The sequence below is a fragment of the Mycteria americana genome, chromosome Z, assembly GCF_035582795.1.
Source record: "Mycteria americana isolate JAX WOST 10 ecotype Jacksonville Zoo and Gardens chromosome Z, USCA_MyAme_1.0, whole genome shotgun sequence".
In the NCBI taxonomy this organism is placed as follows: domain Eukaryota; kingdom Metazoa; phylum Chordata; class Aves; order Ciconiiformes; family Ciconiidae; genus Mycteria; species Mycteria americana.
In genome coordinates this window covers 67,444,173-67,468,236 of record NC_134396.1, presented here as the reverse complement: position 1 = coordinate 67,468,236, position 24,064 = coordinate 67,444,173, and positions in this window count along the sequence as shown.

Genomic DNA, 24,064 nt, shown 5'->3' with positions numbered 1-24,064 from the left:
TGCATTGTAGAAGATGGAAAAAATACTTTTAAGATTTGCCCTTTACGAAATTAAAGAATTAAAAATTAATCTGACTGAGAATCACACAACTGCAATGAGGAATTTTCAGTTATCATTTCACCTACTACAGGGCAATAGTTCTCCCCGACCTGTTCCCCTCCATACTGAGAAACTAGATTTAATATTTTGATAGTGTCTTGAGATGAAAAGGTAAACCTTGTCAAGAATGTCCAAATATAGTTGTTTGGGTAATAGGCTCAAAAGTTGGGCAACCTTTGGAGGAAAATACATTAATATTTGCATGAGTAACAAAAATGGATTTGCCTCTCAGTACAGATTTCTATACTTTTTTAAAAAAAGCATCCATAACAACAGCTGGCCATGGAAAAGCTTGTATGGTAGCATTTTTCTAGTTATCCAGGCTGCCTGTGACACAAAACATGACCTTAGATGAAAGCCCACCATCTCAGGATCAGTCTCAAGACTTAACGCTCACCCCTGAACCAGTTCTTCTTTGCTACATCCTTTACATATTGCAGCTCCTTTCTCTCCTTTTCATTGATGCCTAGTGCAGTGATTTCCCATACAGATTGCAACTGCAGGAGAAAGAGAGAAGATGATGATTTTCCTCAGATTAATTGCTCATGTTGGTCCTCACAGGCTGGAGAAGTTTGGGGGTCACTGAGTTATTATGTCTGAAAAGGTGAATGCAGAAGTATAATTATTCTTTTCTGGTTTCTCTTTGTCCCTTTCTCATTAATTTCTTGAAGGGAATGTTTTCTAATTTGTTTGTGCTCTTATCCATGCAAACTGCTGAGTAATGTGAATGAGACAAAGGAAAAAAAAGGCAAAAAGCACACTATACTTATTTTACTTTCTCCCATGGCCAAGAAAGTACATTTCTACCTGGAAATACATAGCTCTGTGTTTTGTACTGGTGCAGATGGAAAAAGTACAGAAGTATTATGAGCAATAATCCCTAGAGAAAGAAGGGTATTTTGTTTAAAATTCACCACAACATTATTTTCTGAAAAAAAAGTCCTTAAATATTCCTCCACAGTTTGTGTGTATATTGCTAACTATACTACTTGAAATATGTCTTCTGCTTTCAACTGTTTTTGCCAACACCAGATGTTTTGATAAAAAGTTCAAGAAGAAAATTGAAATGCTTATTTCTACTTTATAGCCGTTTCTAAAATGCAGAGTGAAAACTCAATAGTATTTGAGTTAGTATTTTCCTATTCTTAAGTTTGATTCAGCCATCCATTTTTTGTTCCCGTGTATTAATATTATAGACACTAAGTTTCTGTAAGTAAATATTTTACATGATGCTCCTGTACAGGGAGAACTAATTTTCAAGGATGCAGTGATTACAGCCTATTGTCAGGAAGGATTTATTACTAAACCCATTAAAATTAATAAAAAAATTTCCATGTATTTTGAACTTTTATTTTTGAAGGTAACATAGCTGCAAGTAATGTAAGAATTTCATTCTAAATTCAAGGAACAATAATTATACCCCGAGGTTCCAATCAAAATTTATTAACACATTGTTACTTATAATGCTTACCACCCTTACTAAATTGCTAAGGGAAAGATCCAATGAAGAATGAATACAGCAGTTGAATGTCTGAGATTTCTCCTGACAGAAAACCAGAATATGATTTCTTTAAAAGGGAAATCTATTGCATCCAAAACATCTCTGCTGAGTAGAAATGTTGACAATGGCCTTAGCATTTTATAATGAGCTGACCTTTGTTATCTGTTATTGTTCTGCTCTGGAAAAATGTGTTACCATTGACAAAAATAAAAGAGTCCAGCAGATTAGGTAGTTTAAGATAGGCAAGGCATAGAAAGTAAGGTGAAAAAATAGAAGTAATAAAACTGTCTAATTTAGTTTTCTGTATCTTAGTTCTTTTCTGTAGAACATCTTCCTTAGAATTTTTTATTGTCACAATGTTTGCTGCTTTTTTGACTATTTCTACAACTTTTAACTTGGATGTGACTACTAAATGAGAAGGTTCACTCAGCTCAGAGTTGCATTATTTAGTATGCTCATGTTCAGACAGGTAAAATGATCTCAACTGAAATAATTCATTTTTGTTCTGGACTGAATTTTTAGAGTCTTTAATTAAAGATTTTAAAAGCCCTTACAGACATTAATTTAATCCCGTAGCTATTCTTATAAAAGAAGAAGTTTTGTAATAATACAAATGGTTTTGTACCCCATGCATTAAGCAATATTTGATATACTAAGGGAAGTGGAAATCCAAGGTCACTCAATATCAGATTTTGTACAAAGACTGGGAGCCATCTCCTATGTCTGTTTATATGCCTGCAGATGACTTAACAGACTTGAAGTCCCATCTAAATTTATTCACAGAAATAGTCTCTCTCTTTCACCTTCTAGTTTTGAGATTGCACAGATCAGCAAATCACAGCACCATAATTTACAGGTATTAGGATGGCTGTCAGCCTCCATGTCTCCTGGCTGCGAATCAAAACAAATTTTTGAAAGAAGCTTAGAGAACTGGAGTATCTTGCTGATCTTTATATATTTAAGACTTTTGGAGCCAAGTTGGATTATTCCACTGTCTAGATTGTGTTAAGGAATACAGATAATTCTGAGGCCTTTGATCCGGATTTCCAGTTAATATTGCCCTCCTTACTATTTGATACTCTTAGATATGTCACAATAGAAGTGTAACAAATCTTTCAACAGCCTACAGCTGTGTTTCAAATGCAGGTGTATTCACTCGTGGTCAGAGGATAGAAAAGCAATGTGCGGGGAAGAGGAGACATAAAGAAATAATCTTTATTCTCTCTCCCTCTTTCTCACTCTGTTAAACAGATTGCATGACTTGCTTAAGTAGTTTGCTAAGGTACAAATTAATAAAAAACTAGGGTTTTTCTTCTGTGGAGATGATAGTAAATATTGTTACTGTTTCTTCATCTGCAGTCGTACTTGTAGTGTTCCAGTTACTGCTCATCTGCTGGCACTGGTGTAGCAAATATTTCGGAAAAGTGTTTCAAAAAGTGGGCTGTTGACTCTGGGAGAACTGAAAAGTTAGCATCATGCCAAAAGAGATACTAGGATTTTCCTGTACAGGGCTACTTTTGAATTAAATTAGTGCCAAACAATAAGTAATCTGCCCAGAAAAAAGCCAGTACTCTTTGTGTGTGTGTCTCTGTGTGTGTGTAGGGGGAATTAAAGCTTTATATTTTCATCATCTTTCTTTGTTCTTTTAAGTAGAAATAGAATGCACTTTAGCACAATGCAACACACTTCATGCTACTTTGAAGAGTTTTGTGGTAAGAGCTAGGAATGTCATTCATATACCACGTCCCTGTTATCCAAAGGACTGTACCTGGAGGTACAGCCCTTTGGATTTGTTCATTTGGAATATTTTCACCATCCAGGAAACAGCAATAAAAACTGTGAAGACTAGGCAATGCGTCTTTGCAGATTTGCATTTTTTTTGCTTTTTTTGTGTTTGTTTGTTTGCAATATTTTGTTTATTTGGTTTCCTCATCAGGGAAATAGAAACACGATGAGGTAGCAAGCTTTTAGCAAGTTCAAAAGCTATTCGGGGAAAAATAATTTTAGGAAAACCTTTGTTTACCACAACAGAGATTCCATCCCACTTGACAGCCTCTCTCCATGCCTGTGCACAAATTTTAGATTGAGAGTACCTGCTGTATTCATCATGCAAACTTGTTAGGCACTAGAAGAAAGAGAACCTATTTACAACTGTTTGCTGTTGTCACGTAAAACCTTCAGATAGATTTAATTTTCTTTTGTATTTGCATTGTGCAAGCCTTTTTATTCAAAAGCATACTGTGTGTCTTAAGGGAAAAAACCCCACTGCGTTTTAGAAATGTCTAGCCACAACTCTTATGTTCCTGATCCTGCCATATTACAACCCTCAAGTGTTTGTACTGAGCTGATGCAAAACAGACAGTACAGGGGTGGTACCTTTCACAAAAGCGATACCTTAAAAACTACCAAGCCCACATCTTTTCCCTTCTGAGGCTGGGGAGTGCTAGCGGGACTCTGCATGTGCAAGTGTGTGTATGTGTGTGTGCACATGTGCATTTTACCATAAAATGTTTTCCCTCCTCCCTGCCACTCAAGAGCCTTTGTTTTCAGATTTGTTCTTTTTCAAGTTTGATGGACAGGAAGCTTTAGGAAAGGATTGGAATCTTATTTTGGGAGGGATTTAAATCTTACCTAGACTAGTGTTTCAATCCCTTTTCAGAATCCAACGGCCCTGAGACAAGCTACTACTAGATATGTGTCCCCGCAGCTAATGCCACTGTGATGGATGTACAACCTTGGTTTATTGTAGGTTCTCGAGTTCAGAATGGTAGAGAGAAGGTCACAGGGAGGATACTGAATGATACAACTTGGGCAGTGTTAGTGTCTGTGTGCTATAAAATAAGAACAACTTCCAAACCTGTCAGGGTTAACATAGAGGTAGAGTGATATAGATACAGATGTCAATTGATGAGGCACACATGTAAATTGATAAAGGGAGTTTGATGCACCATACCGTTGAAATTTATCTAAATTCAATATTGTTAAACATTCTTAAAGATCAGATGAATTATACATGAAGTATATGGATTATTTGTCCCAGGCAAACAATGGTGACATTTCTGTCTGTCACTTAGTATGACAAGGTTAGCATGTTTTATGCAAAAGTTTTAAACAGTAAAATGATTTGTATGCATTACTCTTTCATCGGACTGTTAGGGAAAGCAGAAAACAACACAGTTATTCTATGATGCAAAGTCAGATTTTGTATTAAATAAATAAATAAAGTGACAAAACAGGATTATTTCTAACATCTTTAAAATTCATGCTGAAGTTCTTTTGTCATCTGGCGACCAAAAAAATAAATATTTAAGCAAGGTGAAGGAAAAGGAAACAAGGAAGCAGCCTCTTCCCCCAGAAAGATTGAATAGTGAGCAGCAAGGTAAAAAAAACAAGATAGCTTGGTAATAGCTTTCATGGTTTTATATAAATTAAAAGAAGTATCTGCTGGAACATAAAATGGAAAGTGTAATATGAAAAGAATTTTCTGTGTTATATGAAATTAAAAATTGGTGAAAAAATCCTCCTCCCTTGGTCATACCTTAGGGCCTAATGAAGCATAGAAGTTTGGGGTTCAAATTCTGCTCTCTGAATTTAGAAGTCACTTAGCTTTCTGGAACACTCTTTGGGTCATCTTTGCTTAATATCACCTGTTGAACCTTTTCCAACTGGAAAATAAAATGTATTATTCAGTGAACCAGAGAACAGAAAAGTGGGTATAACTTTCTGCTCCTGTGGTTGGGGAATTCTGCAGAGAATTGGGAAAACGTGGTTCAATATCTTCTCTGGATGGCAGAAAGGGGTGATGGGTTTCCCATGTCCCACATAAATGCCTCAGTATGTGACAAATTCTGCACACTGAGATGGAAATAAGGGCTGTTAAGACAAGCATCAGCTTCATCTGCTTGCAGGCTTACTACTCAAGTTACCAGCACTTCTAACAGAAGTCAAACAGGGCAAGTGGGACTACTTGATGGCTACAAGCAGGTATTGTAACCTCGGGCAGGATAATTTCTGGCCTCTACAAGGCATCTGGAAGATATTTTTTGTTCTAACACCCTTAACATGATTACCGGTTTCTGCATGTTGTCATTAAGAAGGACTCAAGTCTACAAGCATCGTGGCATTCCAGATATTGCTAGTGTTTACAAGGAGCACAAATCGTCCAGCGATAATACAGATGACAATCTGCTGACAGAGTACTTGTCCCTTTATGGCAGTCGAGAGAATAGAAAGAGTATCAAAAGATTTAAGTAATGACCCATATCGTGTAATTTAGGGTTTACTTGTCTAGTATCTTGTCTCTGACAGTGGTCAGTTCCAGATCTATTAGTGGAAAGCACAGAGACCTTTTCCTTCACTACCTTCTGTTCTTGTTACTTATCTTGTTGGCCACATAAATCCTCAATCCTTAGTCTGATTTGGTTTTTGTTGTTTTTTTTATTTTTATTTTTTTTTTACCTGAATGACATTCTGTTGTAGAAAACTTCAAAGCAGAACTGTGCATTGTGTGAAAACAGATCTTTTTTATCATTTCTGAAAATACTGTTCTTCATTTATTTGAAATTTTGAAGTCTAAGTTGATCATGGCTTTAAAATTCAGCTGAAGTATGAAACATGGAAAAAAATTGCTTGTTTCTAAAATATCAGATGAGTTAGCGGATGATCAGTTGTATTTATGAACAAGAGCTACAGGTGCACTTAGCAACTTTTGCACTAAAAATAATTACATACAGTATTCATGAAGGAGGTGAGTTGAAGACTCAGGTAGATCAAACACTATTCATAGCACGTGTACATTACAGATTAGTGGCAATGACTTTTTCTCCTTTATCTCCTTTATTTTTTCCTAGTGTTCTTCAAAGCTGAACCTGTAAAAAGCAAATAAATACACTTACATGAAAGGTGGACAAAGAAGATGAGGCTAGGAAATTGTGGCATAGAAAGGAATAGACAGGTGGATATGAGCAGAGGAGAGAGGCAAGTCCATTGCCACAGCTGTATCCCTGTACCACTGAGAATGTCAGAAATCACATTTAAGCTCAACTATCATCTGACATGTTTCACTGTAGACTTGCTGGCCGTCATCAAATGTTGATCTTCAGTGCACAGTAGCTGTTAGTCTCAAAAGCACAGTTTGTTTTTTTCTTGAAGGTAGCTGTACTACCCAAATATTAATTAAAAGGTAATATTGACAAATTTATGACATTTAGTAGAGTAATAAATTTGTACAACATGGAACACAGCCTTGGTACAGCAGGATTTCTAAGTGCTCCATCCCCATCTCAAATCTGAAGTAGCGAACAAAGCCTCGTTTATTCAAAGTTCTTTTTTGACTCTTTACATCTTTCATCATAATTTCTAAACATATTTTAATTACTTTAATTTGCATGTGCACCTTATTAATGTGATAGTTAAAAAACTAAAGACGATGTCTGTACAGTATGGAACACGGTACTCCTTCAGCCGTGTGCCACCTGCTTCTCTGTGCAGTTACAGTTTCCTGTTCTTTAGCCTCTAGTTCTTAAAATGCTGATGTGTTTGTTGTTTATAATTGGGGCTGTGTCTTAACCACGAATTGAGTAACATCTCAATAATGCATGATCTCATTGTGCGTTGAATAGCATAAATGAAACAAGTAAGAATACTTCTATATACTTTTGAATTAAGAAACATGAATTTGATTTCAAAGATTATTTATTAAAATTGTCTGTGGATCAAATTCACAGCTCATAAACCCACAATTTACTGGTTTATCAGCTGGTTACCTTTCAATATCTCATTCAGCTGTCATGAAATTATCTCCACTGTTTCAAACTCAATATCAATTTTCCTCTAATGAACAAAACTATTTTGCTACATGTAATGCTTCGGTGTACTGTAGTTGCCCTGATTTGCTCTAAAAGCAAGTGGTAAAGGACAAAAAGATAAATATTCTTTATACCTGTGCTGGTTGTCATTTGTGGGTGTCAGCTGACACTTCTCTGGATTGACAGATTGGAGGTCTTTGGAAAAGTATTGTCTTGCATGTTTTGAGCATAAAATAGTTTTATGCTACATCCTTTTGAAATTTAAATTATTTATTGATTTTATTGCTGAAGTATGCCAAATTTTAGAAATATTTATTTCAGAAATTATATTTTCCTCATTTTATGTGTCTCTATTTACCTGATGCTGTAAGTTACTTGAATGAAACCTTGCGTTTACAGCTTGAGACATTATTACATGGGCACATTTTTCAACAAGTGCTATGTACTTGCTACTTGGAACACTTACAGTTTGATGTCACTCCCCACTCAGGAACACTGTATATAACTACATTGTATTGTGTATTTGGTCTTCCCAAATGTCTCAATATCCTATTTTCAGTGGAAATGGAGCTGATCAAATGCATCCCTAATTGAAAGAGTAGGAAGAGCAAAGGGGTTGTGCAGTTTATCATTGCAACTGCACCACATGGTATTTGGATATTTCCCTATAGGCTGGAGAATTTGCACTGAATTTCCCTTAACTTTCCTTGTTAACTTACAGCTTAAGCTACAGACAAATTCTCCATGCCTTAATCCTGAGAATGGATTTACTGAGGTCCTTTTGTGTCTCAGGCTACCACGTAACAAAATAATATGTTTTCCCAAACAATAAGCTGTTTGCCTCATGTGTTATATAACTTGTTTAGCTATTTTTATAACTTTTTGTCTATGATAGGAAAGGTATAGTAACCCACCTGACTCTTAGTTAAATGCATTAGGCTTCTTGTTATATTATGCACCCACAGTTAATGGCTGTAATTGATTAGAGCCTCATCTGGATTCAGAAGATTGAGTAATGTAAATTGTTTTACAGTTCCTTAATAGAGCCTGCTTAACGAGACAATCAGGAGATTTCAAGGCTTACTCTCTGTTTGGAGTTGCACAAAAGCAGTGACTAAGGCTGAGATCTAGTGCTACTGATATTAACTCTTATGCACACAGAAAATAACTGCCATCTGCATTTGTAAATATTGCCATTCTGTTCATTTATTAGTAATAATAATAATAATAAAAAAAAAAGGCAAAAGAATAGCTTGTTCCTCCCTCCAACCCCCTGCCCTCCAACCTCCTTTCTATCTCTACTTCCATTTTCTCTCTGGATTTTCTGCACAGCTCCTGAGAACTGGAGTGATACTATGAGCTCTGGGGGAATTTTCAGCTGGTAAGAGTTCACAGAGAGGGCATGGAAATTTATCTGAATGTTTGCAGTCCCCACTAGAACAGTCAGCTACTTAAATTAATAGAATAACCAGATGTATAACTTCATGTACACCTGTGTCAGCACAATGCCATCTTGGAGGTGTGTCTCTCCTAGAAATAACTTCACACTGCCAGGCTGTTGGCATTGCCAAAATCAGGTGTATCAGGGATTGTACTTCTGGCAAAGGCAGTCATGCTGGCTAGCTGACAGGACAAATAGCCAAATACCCTTTATTTATGAGAATTAAATTCTTCAGCAGTCCATATGCACATAATTCATTTCAGTTTATTTTGTGTATTACAGACCATGAAAAATTGCTAAATATTTGGGGCAACATTCACAACTCATTAAACCAGTCAGAAAAAAAAATATTGAATCCTTGGACTTGGCCAACAGATGTCAGGACAGGGCTTGCCATTCACTGGGACTGGGACTGGCAGGAGAACGGGGCCGACAGAACCCACATGCACTTGGGGCAGGAGCACTGTGCAGCTGTGTCCCAGGCAGGCAAAGCCCCAGCAATGATGCCAGCAGGGCCAGGGCCAGGTCTGGGGAGAAGGTCCTGGGTCCTGTCCAGCAGTGAGCTGGGCAGGGCCAGAGAGGCTGAAGATAAGGGAAAGCTTTTCCCTCCTGAGAATGGCAGGTCAGGGGGGGCAGTGCACAGGGAGGTGGTGCCATCTCCCTCCTTGGAGGGTTTCCAGCCCCCACGGGGTAAAACCCCGAGCAACGTGGTCTGGGCAGCGGGTTGGACTGGAGACCTCTGTTGGTCCCTGACAGTATGAAATGTCCTAGGATCAATCCTATGGTCTTCTGATTAATTTAAAAATATGGAATAAATTTCTGGATTGTTTTTTAATTACAGGGAAAGAAAGACTTTTCCCCTGTTGGTGAGTCAAAATTTGTGCTACCTTATGTAGGTAAGAAACATTTCATGAAAGGAACTTGTTGTAAATTGCATTACAATTACAAATTAGGATCTCCTTGTTTCCTGCCAAATATAAAAGTGATTTTTTTGTTTTTCTTTAGATTCTGAAGTGTTTAGAATTTTTTTTTACAAGATGCAGAGATACAAATTGCCTTTGAAATGTGCGTTGCAATGAGATCTTTGCTTTTCTGATTTTCTTGTGAAACACCACCTTTGTTGATTCAAGAGATACATTTGCTCTGCAAGAATACTGTTGAGACTTTTACACTTGAAGAAGGAAGGTTTAAAGATTCTTCTATGTGTAGAATCATTGGATATAGATATTCCAGAGGGCTGATTTTTAAACCCATCTTTTTTTCTCTCTCTGTTCTCTTCTTTGTGTATGTTTGCATTTCTACTTTTTTGATAAATAGCACTTGGTAGTTCAGAGGTGAATTCACACAGACTATGTAATGTTTGTGATTAATTTACTAACCACATAAATAATAATTTTTCTTCCTCTGTGTATGTGTACACTAAATTTTTGCACTGTCATTTGCACATTTTGATCTTGATGGTTTTTTAATTACAGCGGGCCAGTTATTTATCCCTGGTGTAAATCTATTAAAGAAAGCAGAGTCCTGGTCCATCTGTACTGTGTGCATCCCATTTCCCCTCCTGTCATCACTTCAGCTGGGGACACTAGATTTAAAGGGCCCCATTAGTCACTGTTTACACACCCCAATCACTGATTAAGTTATTATGAGTACACAAGGAAAGCAGAACAGACTGAAAATCAGGAATGAGCTTTGTCCATGGTGGAAAAGGATATTGTTATTTGGCTTTAAATGTACATAGAGCAAGTCCTACTTATATTTAGTTGTACGGTCTCATATTTGATAGTGCTTTGTCATTTTCAACCTTTTTAGAACAAGAGGTAATAACAGAATTCCTTTTAGCACCACCTTCTAGCTGAGCATTACATAAAGCAATTTACAGGATCAAATCCTAGCATTTCTGTGCAGCAAACAGCCCGAGTTCATGCAGTGGTGTTACATGGATTGTAGATCATGGCATGATCTGACACCTAATTTAACCTAGGAAGTGACTAAATCTAAACACTGGCATATCATCCATCTAAGAATAAAACCCAAATTAGTCCTTCAATGAAAAAAAAATTCTTACCTAATAGGTAGGATCAATGAAAATATCTATTTAAAATTATTTCTGTTTTTTTTATTGACTTGATATCTCATTGGTAAATAAAAACTAAAAAATTGTTCTGCAATAGAAATAACAAGCAAGTGATCTCTTTCGATCTCTCACTATCTGCTTTAGATTTTATGGCACAAGAGGCAAAAAACTTCAATAGTGTATGCTCAGGCAATTTTTGATATGTTTTCATCTGTGTTGTGGATTTCTAATATAGATCTTTATGTTCACAACAGCAGACACTATCCTCCTCTGCATCACATTCACTATTTGACCAAGAAGCTAACTGGTCAGTGACTGGAAGGAATTACTCTCTGGGTCTACAGTGCAATCATCAATATGTACTCTTTCAGGATATGAACCAGCGTGGTCAAGTCATTAGTATTATCCATCCCTCCAAAAGTAAAAGTGGATTAAAAAGCATTACCAACATTGCCAATACTCTGCTTTTCCTGTATTTGTTGTATTTGGAAGGGCCAAGACAACATGCAGGTTTTGGTGTAAAACTAATTTGTACGACTGTATTATATGGGTTTCACTATTCATAAAACACGTCTTCAGTAACTAAGTGTATGAAATAAATAGCTGTTAATTAAATTCCTCTTAATTTAATGTTAAATGGAGGACAAAGATTAGCATCTATCCATCTATGCTAGATTTCATTGGTGCTACGTAGACACTAAGTGTCTCTCTATATGTTCTCAATTTATAAAATTTTTCTTTATATGTTTAGAGCAATTCTCCAAGGATAACGAATTCTTGCCTAGCTAACCGTAAGTATTACGGCACGTAGAAATGATCTAAATCGTGCAATAATGCAATAAGCCTATGACTACATTTTGACAGTGTTACTTTTACTGACAGTAAATCAGACTCTATTGAAGCCTATTCACAGTTCTCTTTATTAAAGACAAAAGAAAATGTGTTCATGTGCTTTCTGAGAAACCTTAATGTAGAAAGTAGTTTTGTTTGGAAGAAAGGGCTTGAGACAGGTAAGAGAAGGGGGTTTTCCAGAGAAATAAGACTAGTAAGCCTTTAGACAAAATTGAAAATAATAAAAAAATGCATGCTGCCCTTGTGAGGGATTTTTACTGGCTGTACCATGGTATGGAAGAACCGTGAGAGGAAGTGACTCAGCAGCCATCAGTGTGGGAGGAGTTGAGGACTCAGAGACTTCTCGTATCATCCAGTGCTATCTGCCTGAAAAAATATCCTAATCTGTCAGGTTGTTGATAAAGCCATCATCTAAGCAGTGTCTTGGATCTGCCAGAGTTATCACTAGCTGAGATCATAGAAGAAAGGTTTTCTAAAGCATCTTTGCAGTATGACTTCTGGTTCTTTGCAGAACCTCATTTGCAGGTTAGCTATGCCTAAACCACACCGTAGCCTCTGAGATCAGGGGGAAATAGGATAGTACACAGGGGCCTGGAGAGCTAGTGTACATTCTAAGAAATGGAAAGTTTGCTGTTGGTAGTACTAAGTTGAACAATAACAAAAAACAATTTCAAAATATTTATACTGGTTTTGCAAGACTTTGTGAAAAATAAGTTTTAGTACTCAGCTATACTCAGACCTGTGGATCTTTATACCGGGCTTTATGTGTATGTCATTCAGCATGGCTACAAAATATATTTAGGGGATTATTTGGTGTTTGCAACACAGTGGTCATGACAATAGCATTGAAATACCCATGTCAGACTCAGTGTTGTGTTCTGAAAGATATCTAAATGTAAAACTGTCCTTGTTTTGCTGCTTTAAAGAACATGCAGGGATGTTACCTAGAAAGAATATAGATTGCGGAAGAAAATGGCAAAGGCAGAAAACAGTACTGATGATCTTGGTGAATCCTCGTGTGTATATATATCTCTACGTATAGAATATGTATATAGAATTTGCATACATACATATTTATATAGAAGCCTATATTGCTGACTCTTCCAAAGGCCATTTGCCTTTCCCTTAGATAGTTTGGAGCTATGGGAGGTACAGAAGGCAATGGATAAATAGCCCAAGGAGGAAAGTTACCAAATAGCAACATTTTTGCTAAAGCATATATATTCTTTTTTAAACTTTGCAAGCATTTCTAGAGGACGCTACAATTAATGTACACAGATGACAAAGGAGAAATATGAAATAGCATGACTGGGCAGAAATGTGCATGAGAAAGGACATCATCAGCATGGATGATGCAGGAATGAACTGTCCATCTGTGAAGGTAAAAGGGTTGACAGATCTGCACGACTAAATGGGATTGGAATAGGGAAACAAGGAGCAATGAGATACTGTGACTGCTTTCCCTCCCTTTTTTCAGCTCCAGAAACTTCTTAAGCTGAGTGTTGTACTGATGAATCTAGTAAGATTTATTGTTCAGAAAAGTCTCTTTGCTTGGGTGCAAGCCTTTTGCGGTCTTCTCTGCTTTTATATACAAATTTTGTATTGATTGAGAAGGTAAAAAAAATAATCTCCACTGGGAAGATTTTATCTTCTTAGGATTTTTACCTCAGCTATGAAAAGGCAAAAAAATGCAAGAGCCTGAAAAAGGTCTAAAAAAGCATTTGAACTTCAGATCATTTGTATTTATCTGGACCTACTGTGGGTCACCAAACTCAGGTCATTACTCACTTCACCTTCCAGTTCCTAAGAGTACAATTTAGAGCTTCCATTCTAAGAGGAACCAAAGTATTAATCTCTTTATCTTGCTATGCCTAAACTCTCTTTCTGTTGATGGCATTAGAGGTCCTTATCAAGTTCCCTTAACAAATATGTGGGCACATATGGCAGTGCCTTTTATTTTGAAGACCTAGAGAACTTCAGAAAAAAGGAAAGGCTTTGCACACCACTTATATAGACGCAGTCTCTGGAGGAAAGAACTTTATGACATACCCTTTTAAAAGCCTAAATAAATTATGTTCTTCGTCAGCCACATGAATACTTTAAATGGATGAAAAAGAATTATCCAGGAAATATAACATTTATTTTCTGTGTCCATAGGGGAAACTTTATTTAAATCATGTTCTGTATGCACTCTGGTCAGTTCAGAAAACTAGGTCCCACTCTGATAGTCTCATTTTCTAGAGGGTTTTAAATGACAGGATTTTGAACAGGATTGTACACTGAGTACTGTAGCCATATCAACAGCTTGGGTAAATCAGTTTGTAGACTCTGCAGTGCACACTGAGAAAATGGTCTATTTTGCAAATCTGTATCCTACACACATGGTTCACTAAATCTTTGGTATTGCCTGTTCCATTCCTTGCTCTTTTCTGTACCTTCTGCACACAGCTGCACACAGCTGTTGTAAGGTGAACACTTCTATCTTCAGAGAAAACAGGGACCGATGAGCGTCAGTCTATTGTTATTTATGATTTATGATATAATTTGAGAGGAAATAGGGCAGAAAACTGTACTTACACTTTAGCTGTGTAAAGTCTGCCTGAGAAACAGAATTGGGACATTTTTCTTATTTGTTAGACCCCCTTGTGACAAAGATGACAGCAGAGTTTTAAAGGCCATTTCTGAACCACTGCACATACTGAAGTCCTGTTCTGCAAGGTGCTCACTGTCCTTAGTTTTCTTCAATAAACCCAGGGTTTATGGAGAACACATTTATTCCAGATACTATCAAGAGAAGTGGTGGGTTTTGTAATGGTAACTTATGACTGAGCAGTACTTTCATCATCCTTGTTATAAACTTGATACGTTCAGTAAAGTAGGACAGAATCAATACAAATAGAAATGTTAATACACAGTGCAGCTGATAGTCACAAGATTATCCAGCTATTAAAACAGCTCAAGATAGTCACGGAAACTGTGCCATACACAAAACAACCAGACAAATACAATTACTTTTTGGAAATATTCCATAATGCAAATAGAGAGATCTTTCATGTTTAGATTATTGCTTTTACCAGGTTTAAAAGATTTTAAAAACAAAATAAAGGCACAAAAATAAGCACTATCTGCTCTGAATTTCCTAACATTTGTTTAATTGTGTGGTAAATCTTCCACCATGTTTTTTCCCATAATTATTATTAAATAGTCCACTTGTGCTACTTGAGTTTATTACGTGTATGCACAAGGGGAGCACAGGTACTGGAACAGAAGGATTGCATTAGGTCAAGGGTAAGTGTGCAGAGCAGAACATAATGGATATGTTTCTGAACTATCCTTGATTAAACCCCTGCTGGCTCTAGCAGTTGCATTAAGCCTGTGTTTAAACAGTTTATTCAACCAGTCCAGCAGTCTAAGGGCTACTGAGCACAAGAAGCTCTGCCTCGTATCATTTAAAACTGCAGAGATTCATCCCTCACTCACATCATGTGTGAGTCTAAGAAGCAAACTGGAAGGTAGAGAAGGTTGAAGAAAACCTTGAGAGAAACACTGCATTTAACTACTTTCATTCACGTCTGACCCATATGCCTGTCTGTTTAGAGCTTTTGGAAATTTTGTCCATGTGTGCAAAGGCACGTAAACACATGCACGTATGTTTTAGTTAGAGTTCAGCCTCGCATCTCCATGCTTTTTCTCCCCCTCTCTCTTTCTTGACTAACTCCTGTAATACTTGCAGGAGTAAAATAGTTTTGTTTATACAACGTCAAGTCCCAGATTCTGCAGGACTGTAATTACAAACCACTTTACTCCATCTAACACCACTTTAATAGCAATTCCATTGGAAGAGAAATTTGTTGGATCATTCTGTCCAGATGTGAATGTAAAAAGATGGGTCCTACCTGAAGTCTTGCACCACTTTAGTGTTACAGACAGACCAAATTAGTCTATTGAGCTGTATGAAGCACCTTCCAATTTAAATAACACAACAAAACAAAATGAGTGGGAGTTTTTATTACATTAGATAAGGATGAGGAGCTTTTAGCATACATAGCACACCATTTCCTTTTAACTCCTTCCAATACTTTTTTCTTAGTTACTTAATCAGGTTTAGTAAGTTGCACCAACCCTTCACAATGTCTTAGTTTTCTATTAGATGTATCCAAGAGCTTTGTTTGCTACAGCTGTTAAAGCATGTAAAGCTGCATCTGTTTGTGATGAATTTTGAGATTTCAAAACTAGTTTTCATTACGGGGTTTAAAAATGCAACATATTCTATGTTTTGGAAAAGGATGTGAAGACAAAGGGAATAAACCAGAAAGCACAAGACATGCTCACGCAGAAAGATGGTTAAGAAACTCACATGAGATTGGTGCAAAGCAAACTCTGAATGCAGCAGAGAAGGTGCTTAATCCTAAATTGCTTGTGTTTCAGCTATAATCTTAAATATCAGCTGCTGACAGCTCTAGACTCTTTCTCACTCTCTTGCAGAAACATTCCAACTAAAACATAATTAGAATTATTTTTTAATTTTAAACGTTTAGTTTTAAATTGAATAGAATTTTCAGTTGGAGGACTTCATAAGAAATACTTTCATAGCTGTAAAAATATGTGTTGTGGGTTTCACTTTTTAAATTTTTGTTTTCTTTGTTTTCTTCTTTATATAATAAAATATTCAAGAATATTCTGCAAGATTGTCTCTCACTCTCATGCACATACTCATTTTATTTGTTATTTTTCTGTGCTCGATTTTTTGACATCTTGGCAGACATTTCATATAGACTTACTTTGTGAAGTTGGGGAGTATTGTGACTGTGACTTTGGATAGGGAGAAAAAAACTTTGGCCAGTGTATATCAGCTGTATTTCAGAAACCAAGGGAGAGAAGTGAAGTAATATAAATGGGAAAATAGTTACATTCTGATTTTATTAAGAATTTCTAGATACTGCCAGTACTTTTGCTGTGTAGTGATATAAATAAAATGGTAGAGAGTATAAAGTAATCCTTTCCTAAGCACCTGTCAGTGTTTTGTTATCCAGTAATCATATTTATTATTTGAAAAGTTATGTGAATTTAGTGCAGGACATAAGAATTATTTCTGCTGTACAAGCATAAAACTCATCTGTTTCCCTATGCCCCATATTTATGGTGAACACAATTTTTAAATGGTTGCAGAGTAAATGTAAGAAGTTTATCAAAGTTACATGAAAATGCAGAAGAAATGAGACAGAGGGAAAAGAGAATGTGAGAAGACTAAATAACAGAACACAAGCGCCCATCAGCTGAAATATAACATTGAAAGAAATAATCAGATTAGAACAGCAGGAGAAAACTGTTCTGAGACTTCAAAGAGATAGTGATTTGTTCTCAGAGCAACCTTGAAAGAATCCAATCAGTTTTTCCGACCATTACCTCAGAACCAGGCAGCGTAGCTTTACATTTGTTGAACAAAAGCCAAAAACCCCCGCCTTTACTAGAGTGGCTTTGTTGTAGCTGGCCAGATAAAGCGCATATTGCTCCCGAAGTTGATCATTTAATGGAAATTAATGAGACTGAAGGATCATTCTTAGAAGTACAGAGATAAAAATCTAATCTGTCAAGCGAAGTTCTGCTCTTGCCCCCCCCAGTACAACTTTAGTGGAGCCAAGCACAGAACTCAAGTACCTCAGCAAAAAGTGTGGACTTGCTCCTAGCTTGCTGTTTTATGCCTAATATGTCCAAAGGGGAAGTCGTATCCCATTATTTTTAGAGGTGAGTTGGATGGAGTGAAGACTTCCTGCCAGAAGGAAGTCCTAATTCAAGCCCCACAGAGACCACTGGTAAAAATCTTCTTGACCTCGGTGGTGTCTGCAACAGGTAGCAAGGCACTGCGCACCCTTAGCTCCTTTTGCCTCCCAGAGCTGGTGTCGCAGAAATGCACAGTCAATGCAGCAGCAACGTTTTATTACTGCACAGTCAGCATAAATCCAATTAAAACTGTTGGCAGGAGCTATATCAAATCATGTGCACTGTGAACAACGCCGGTGGAAATGTATGAATAAAAAACATTGTACCAGTCAATGCAGACAGACTGTGTCTTGCAGTAAAGACTGTATCACACACATAGCGCTGCAGGCCATATCATCAGTGCAATCCTCCTTCTTTCTCTTTCCCTCTTCCATTAAGAAACATATGTTACCACTCTTCACAGATTTTTTAACTTTTTTTTTCCCTCCTGCATTTTACTATGGAAACAATCCTGATCTCTGATAACACAATATGGGTTTCAGTAGTAAGCAGTAATTTTGGAGCTATTTCTACTTCGGCTACTGAATGTAACTCACTTTTTTAGGTTATCAAGTGGATCAGACATTTTGTACCCATTATTTGCTTGCTGCAAAGGGGCTGCCAACCTAAAATGGTCATGCGTCTTTTCTCTAAAAAGAATTGCACTGTGGTATCTAAAACTACAGTGCCAACTTGTTCTCATTTCTCTGTTCAAAGCCAAGTACAATGGAAAACTGACCTCGGATGAGACATTTGTGTGATACAAACATACAATCAGACCAGGAGATTCATGAGAAGTAACGGGATGTGTTTTGAGGAAATGAACCAATTGAAATATCTAAGGCAAGCTGAAGAAGTCTAGTATAGAGTAATCTGAGATGGAGACGTTTTGATCAATTATATTCTGTCTTCAGCTGTTTGAGATTATCAAAAGATATTTGACAACGCCACACTTGAACCTGAGTGTTACACAACCTGGACCTCTCACAGTGCTTGCCACTTTAGTCTTAGCAGCAGAAACTCAAACTAAACTCTATTTGAAAGCACAGTCACAAACAACTCAGCTTTTGGTATATGGGCAACACTTGCATAACTTCCAAACCACATCACTTTCTGCTGCTAGATGAAGACAAGGACTTTTGAGTTTGAATAATAGTATTATTAGTTTTGTAGAAATTAGTTGAATTACATGGATGAATAATAGGAATTCTCTCTATCATTAGAACAGTTCTTAGTTGTTTGTTCTCTTGATCACTACTTATTTGTATTTAATTATTATTTATTAATTGTATTCCTAGCGCATGAGAGTGTCTGAATACCATATACCTGATTGAAAAAGGTGTGATGCATTCGGCAGAAAAGTTCCATTTGAGCAATCACTCTAGCAATTGGAGTCATTAAATACACTTTATGCTTGTATTGCATGTATAAACGTGTGTGTTTGCTTTTGAGCGCATACCTTATTTAGAGGCACTCAGGATGAATTGGTCTGACTGGTGCAATGACACTGAAAATAACAGCACCCTTTGCACTTGAAGGTTTGAATGAGAGCAGAGTAAAAATTGATACATTCATCCCCATGGGAAATTTTACCATTGAACTGGCAAGAAAATCTTGCAAGGGTTTGTTCAGCAGACTACTCTGAATCATTCTCATCATCTTCCAATAAGATATATGTACTGCAGAAAAGGTTTGAGCAACGTAGAAGACCTCATAGATAGCTCAAGCTGCCATACATCCGCATTCAAGTGCCAGACTTAAGAACTATACATGTGGCAGGACACAGGGTGGGCTATGTGATCTTAGCTTTCAGAGGGAACGAGAGATGTAGTAATAATAAGCCCATTGAACTATGAGACTACTACCAAATTAGAATATTTACAATACTTATGTTTTATTCTGAAGCAACTCTTTCTTACATTTTATTAATTTTAATGACTTATTTTATTTAACATTATCAACAATGAAAATATTTAATTTTCAGAAACATAGTTTTGAATAAGATAAAAAAACTTGATGGCTTCCTCAATAAGAAAAACTACCCATTGCACATATGCCACTGACATCTGCTGGGCAGGCAACAGACTTGGGAGTATGTGATCTGGGAAATTTCTGGAGTATGTTGATGGCAATTTCTCAACACAGACAATCAATGAGCTGACCAGAGCAGATCCTGTGCTGGCATTGTTTGTCACAAGCAAGGAAGAAGTGTTTGGGTACATGATGGCCAAGGGCAGTCTTGACTGCAGTCACCATGAAACCGTGGAGCTAAGATCCTGAGAAAAGCTCAGAAGATTGATAGCAGAGTCACAGTTGTGGACTTCAGGACAGCAGATTTCAGCTTGTTCTGGGACTCTCTTGGCAGGATCCCACAGGAAACTCTGCTGGAGAGTAAAGGTCACCAGGAGAGCTGGTAAACTTCAAGGACAACTCCTCCAATCACAAGAGCAGTCCTTTCCAACAGACAGAAAGCCAGCACAGAGGAACAAGGAGCTCCTGAGTGCACTCAGAGGTGAATGGGAAGCATTCAGAAGTGGAAATGGAGGTGGACTGCCTGGGAAGAACATAGAGATGTTGCCTGAACAGGAAAAGGTGAAACAATCCAGTCCTGGGCCAGACTAGAAAACACTGACAGATGTGAAGGATGAGAAGAGAGGCTTCCTCCCAAAAGAAAAGCTAAGGCTAATGTGGGTCTGCTGCTCAGCAGGCAACGTCGTGACCAAGGGTGTCGAAAAGCCAAAGTCCTCAACACTTTATTTGTCCCATATTTCACTTGTAAGATCTGCCTTCAGGGTCTCAGGGCACCGTGGAGGCTGTGGGCTCCTGGGGGTTGTGGCAACTGTCCCACCACCCCCAGCTGGGGAACAAGGCAGTCTGGTGGGCAGCTGGGACAGCCGTAGCCCTGGGTATTGGGCACCTCACTGGGAAGGGGACAGGGTCTGTATAAAAGTGATGTGGCTTGGAAAGTTTTAGGTCACCTGGAAAACTAGTCTTCCATATTCGTGTAGCCACAGCTATGTTGTGTTTTGCTCAGGATTTAGTAGATCCTATTATTTAGGATAAGAAATACTTTTCAGAGCAGGTTAAGTTTTAAACAGCCCATGTCTGTTAAGATGGATGATTTTCTGGACTATCTCCATAACTGGTAATTGCAAAAAAAAAAGTACTTGTTGAGAAAAATCAAGAAGCGTGAACTCAAACCAGGTTAGTCAGCTGCCATTTAATATGTTGGTCAGAAATATAAAAAATATAATGATGGCAATTTTACCTGAAATCCTTTCAAGTAAAATCATATATACAGTGATCTCTACAAAGCGCAACTGTACATCCTACTGTTTGCTGGGTTATTCTATATATCAGTGGGACAAAATTCAGAAAGCATTACTATGTTATTTTGAAGAATATGGCTGTCCAAAAAGCTCCTTTCAACTCCCTTCTCCCAGTAACCCCTCAATGAAACAAAATAAAAATCTTAAACCTTATGCTAGTCAGCAACTGCCCTCTTTTTTTTTTTTAAATGGGAGAGATGTAGACAAAAAAAATTTATTTCATTCTTTCTAAGTCTTAAAAAAATTCCAGTTGGTTTATTAGTGTGAATCTACACAAGGTGTTTTATTTCGTTACATCAGGAGTAGACAATTTGTTCAGAATCAAAATTATTATTCTTACATGGATATCACATAGTGATTGCTACTGACTGAACACTTGCATGAGTGGATGACTCATTTTTTGCATAGCCATGGGCAGTTGCTGGCAGTTACAATGTTTCTCCTATTCAGTGTGATGCACATGTCTTTTTAGCGTGTAGGTCCAGTGCCTAGTACACTGGTGTACATGCTAGTATATAAACTTTAAGAGGTCCTGCAATTTTTCACCAGCAATTTAAAGAAGACTAGACAGTGACAGTAAATGACTCATCTGAGGAGCTGAGAGTAAAACATGGAGGAGGCAGTAGTTGAAGAAAGAGAAAATGAAAGAATATTATATAGGCAAAAAAATGTTTTGTATAGTTGTTTAAATATTTGGACAAAGGCTTGTAAACAGTGTAGATACTACATGGGTTTTCAGCAAAGGTCACTTGCCTCCCTGTGAGTGAAAGGATCACCTAACTCCCCTCAAAGTTACTAAATGATGCATCCATTTGGAAGACACAGACTACTTCCATGCATAGCCATATATGTGACCTCTTCTACCTTAACGGAACTGTTTCTGCAATAATTCCTGGTATTCAGAAAGTAAATGGGGAAGCAAAGTGACGATGGCTTATATTTAGGCTATATTTCATAAAGTCATTTGGTGCTTCTTGCATTTCTTTATAATTTTATTTTCAATACTATAATTTCTATTATCAAGCCTGAAGGAATGCCTGCAGTAGTCCTGCTGTGGGGTGAGGCCTGCTTGTTTTTCACACTTAGTGAAAAGGTAAAAACACAGGAAATTTGCTGCAGGAGCCACAGCATTGCAGAGACTCTACATCTGCCAGTGGGCATGGGTAGTCTATCTGTTATGTATCTAAAAATGTTTAAAAAGACTTTGAGAAACACGGAAATAATAAAAATGAATTATTTTGCTGAATTGTTACCCAAGGTTTATTTCTTTCAGCATTTATGTGCAGGAATTGTTTATAGTGTATCAAGCTGCATAAGCTTGTATACTAACTCTTAGTTGTGGTATGCAGTCTGTGACAACCATCTGCTTAGAATGACATGTTTTTTTCATTTTTTTCTCTCATTCATTCTCACTAAAATTAAAATATTGACAGGAACACTTTCTATGGGGCACACAAGTTAACAGAAGAGCTGATGTTACATAGGGTTTTTTGGATTAAAGTTACACCTTCATACAGTAATATACACATAATCCTGAACTAAATATATTTTTTACATAAATACAGACATAAAATAAGAACTAAATGAAGATTTTAACATCTCAAATATTGTAGATTCCTAGAAACAAAAACTATATTTTACTTTCATTGATTAAAATGTAACATGTAATTGTAAGAAAATACAAGATAGTTACTGACTTTTGCTTTCATTCTCACAGTGGTGTTTCTGTTTGTTTGTTTTCAATTAGGTAACAATTCATGGTATTTCTTTTGCTGGAAAGATATGGATGCCCTGGCACCTTTCAGTGGAATAACTTTTGGAACTCAGGGGATTAGTACTGGCTCCTTCTGCTCCAGCTTAGGTAATTGCTAAGGACATCCAAACCTTTTCATCTCTAAATTGTTGGTTTAAATCCACAGTGAGACAAGGATGACTGAAAGTCACTACATATGATGTCTGTTCCATTGCAGAAAGATGTGATTTCAGTTCAGTTCTTAACATGCAGGTGTCCATGTCATAATACCATCACCTCAATTTATTGTAATTGGTTTCCTTTCTTTTTTTTTTTTTTTTTTTGGAATGGGAGAAGAGATAAGGCATCTGAATAGACAGCAAGATAAGTGTCATGCTATGTTTTTTATTATTACCCACTCTGATGAAGCAGAGAAAGCCCGTATGATCACCAGCGATGCATTGTTGTGAGGCATAGGGCTGCCTGCATGGCTCACCGCTATTGCTACTGTGTAGATGAACAGTATGCTCCAGGTGCCACATTGCCACTTTTGGCACCTACATTCATTTTTAAGGGCTGGACCCACAGCCAGTGTGAACACTGAAGTTGTATCAATTTATACCAGCTGAGAAGCTGATAAAACTATTAAACCTTAGTTGCATCCATAACAACACCAGCTCACAGGTGCATCAGTTTCTATCTGTTGCCTCTCCGTGAAAACTGAGCTGGTGGTTGTACAGCTGTGCTGGGGATACCAATTCGGACGAATATCTTAGTCACTCCAGGGTGTGGAAATTACATTCTTTTGAGCTGGCCCACGGAAGCCCATATAAGCACGATACAGGGTCTAAAAAGGCCCAAAGTCTGCTGGGACACTTAGGTAGGAAACATGAAAAAGTGCTTCCCCAGAACATCCCAGCCATTTCTCTTCCTGACTGGTGGGCATAGTGCCCATAAATACTGGCAGCTCTAACACATGCCTTTTTTCATGTCAAGGCTGCAGTGTTGCCAGTTCTCAGGAGTCTGGGTGTGTGGGTGCTACCCAAGAGATTTCAGCCAGGGGTGAAGCCATACTCAGAATGATGCCAGGAATTCCAGCTTTCATGTCCTCCCAAATCTCAGCCCAGACAGAGGAATCTGCCTGCCATCACTGACTGCCTCTCTGCACACTTTGCCTGCCTTCTGGAAAAGAGATTTACAGCTAAAGGTTCCCTCCTTCTCCTAAAGCCCAGCTCCAATTTCACAGGGTGGTACTTACTGATCCACCCTGGGACCCAAGGAATACCAAGGGGAGGAAAAGTATTCTTGGATAAAATGGAGGGAAATGGGATATGGAGCTAAATGGCTACAGAAAAGAGAAACCATAGGTGGATGTAGAGTCAGGGGATTCATTGATTTGGAGGCCAGGGGATGCTGACCAGAAATGCTCAGGGCAGGGACACAATCAGGTACAGGAGGGGAAAGAA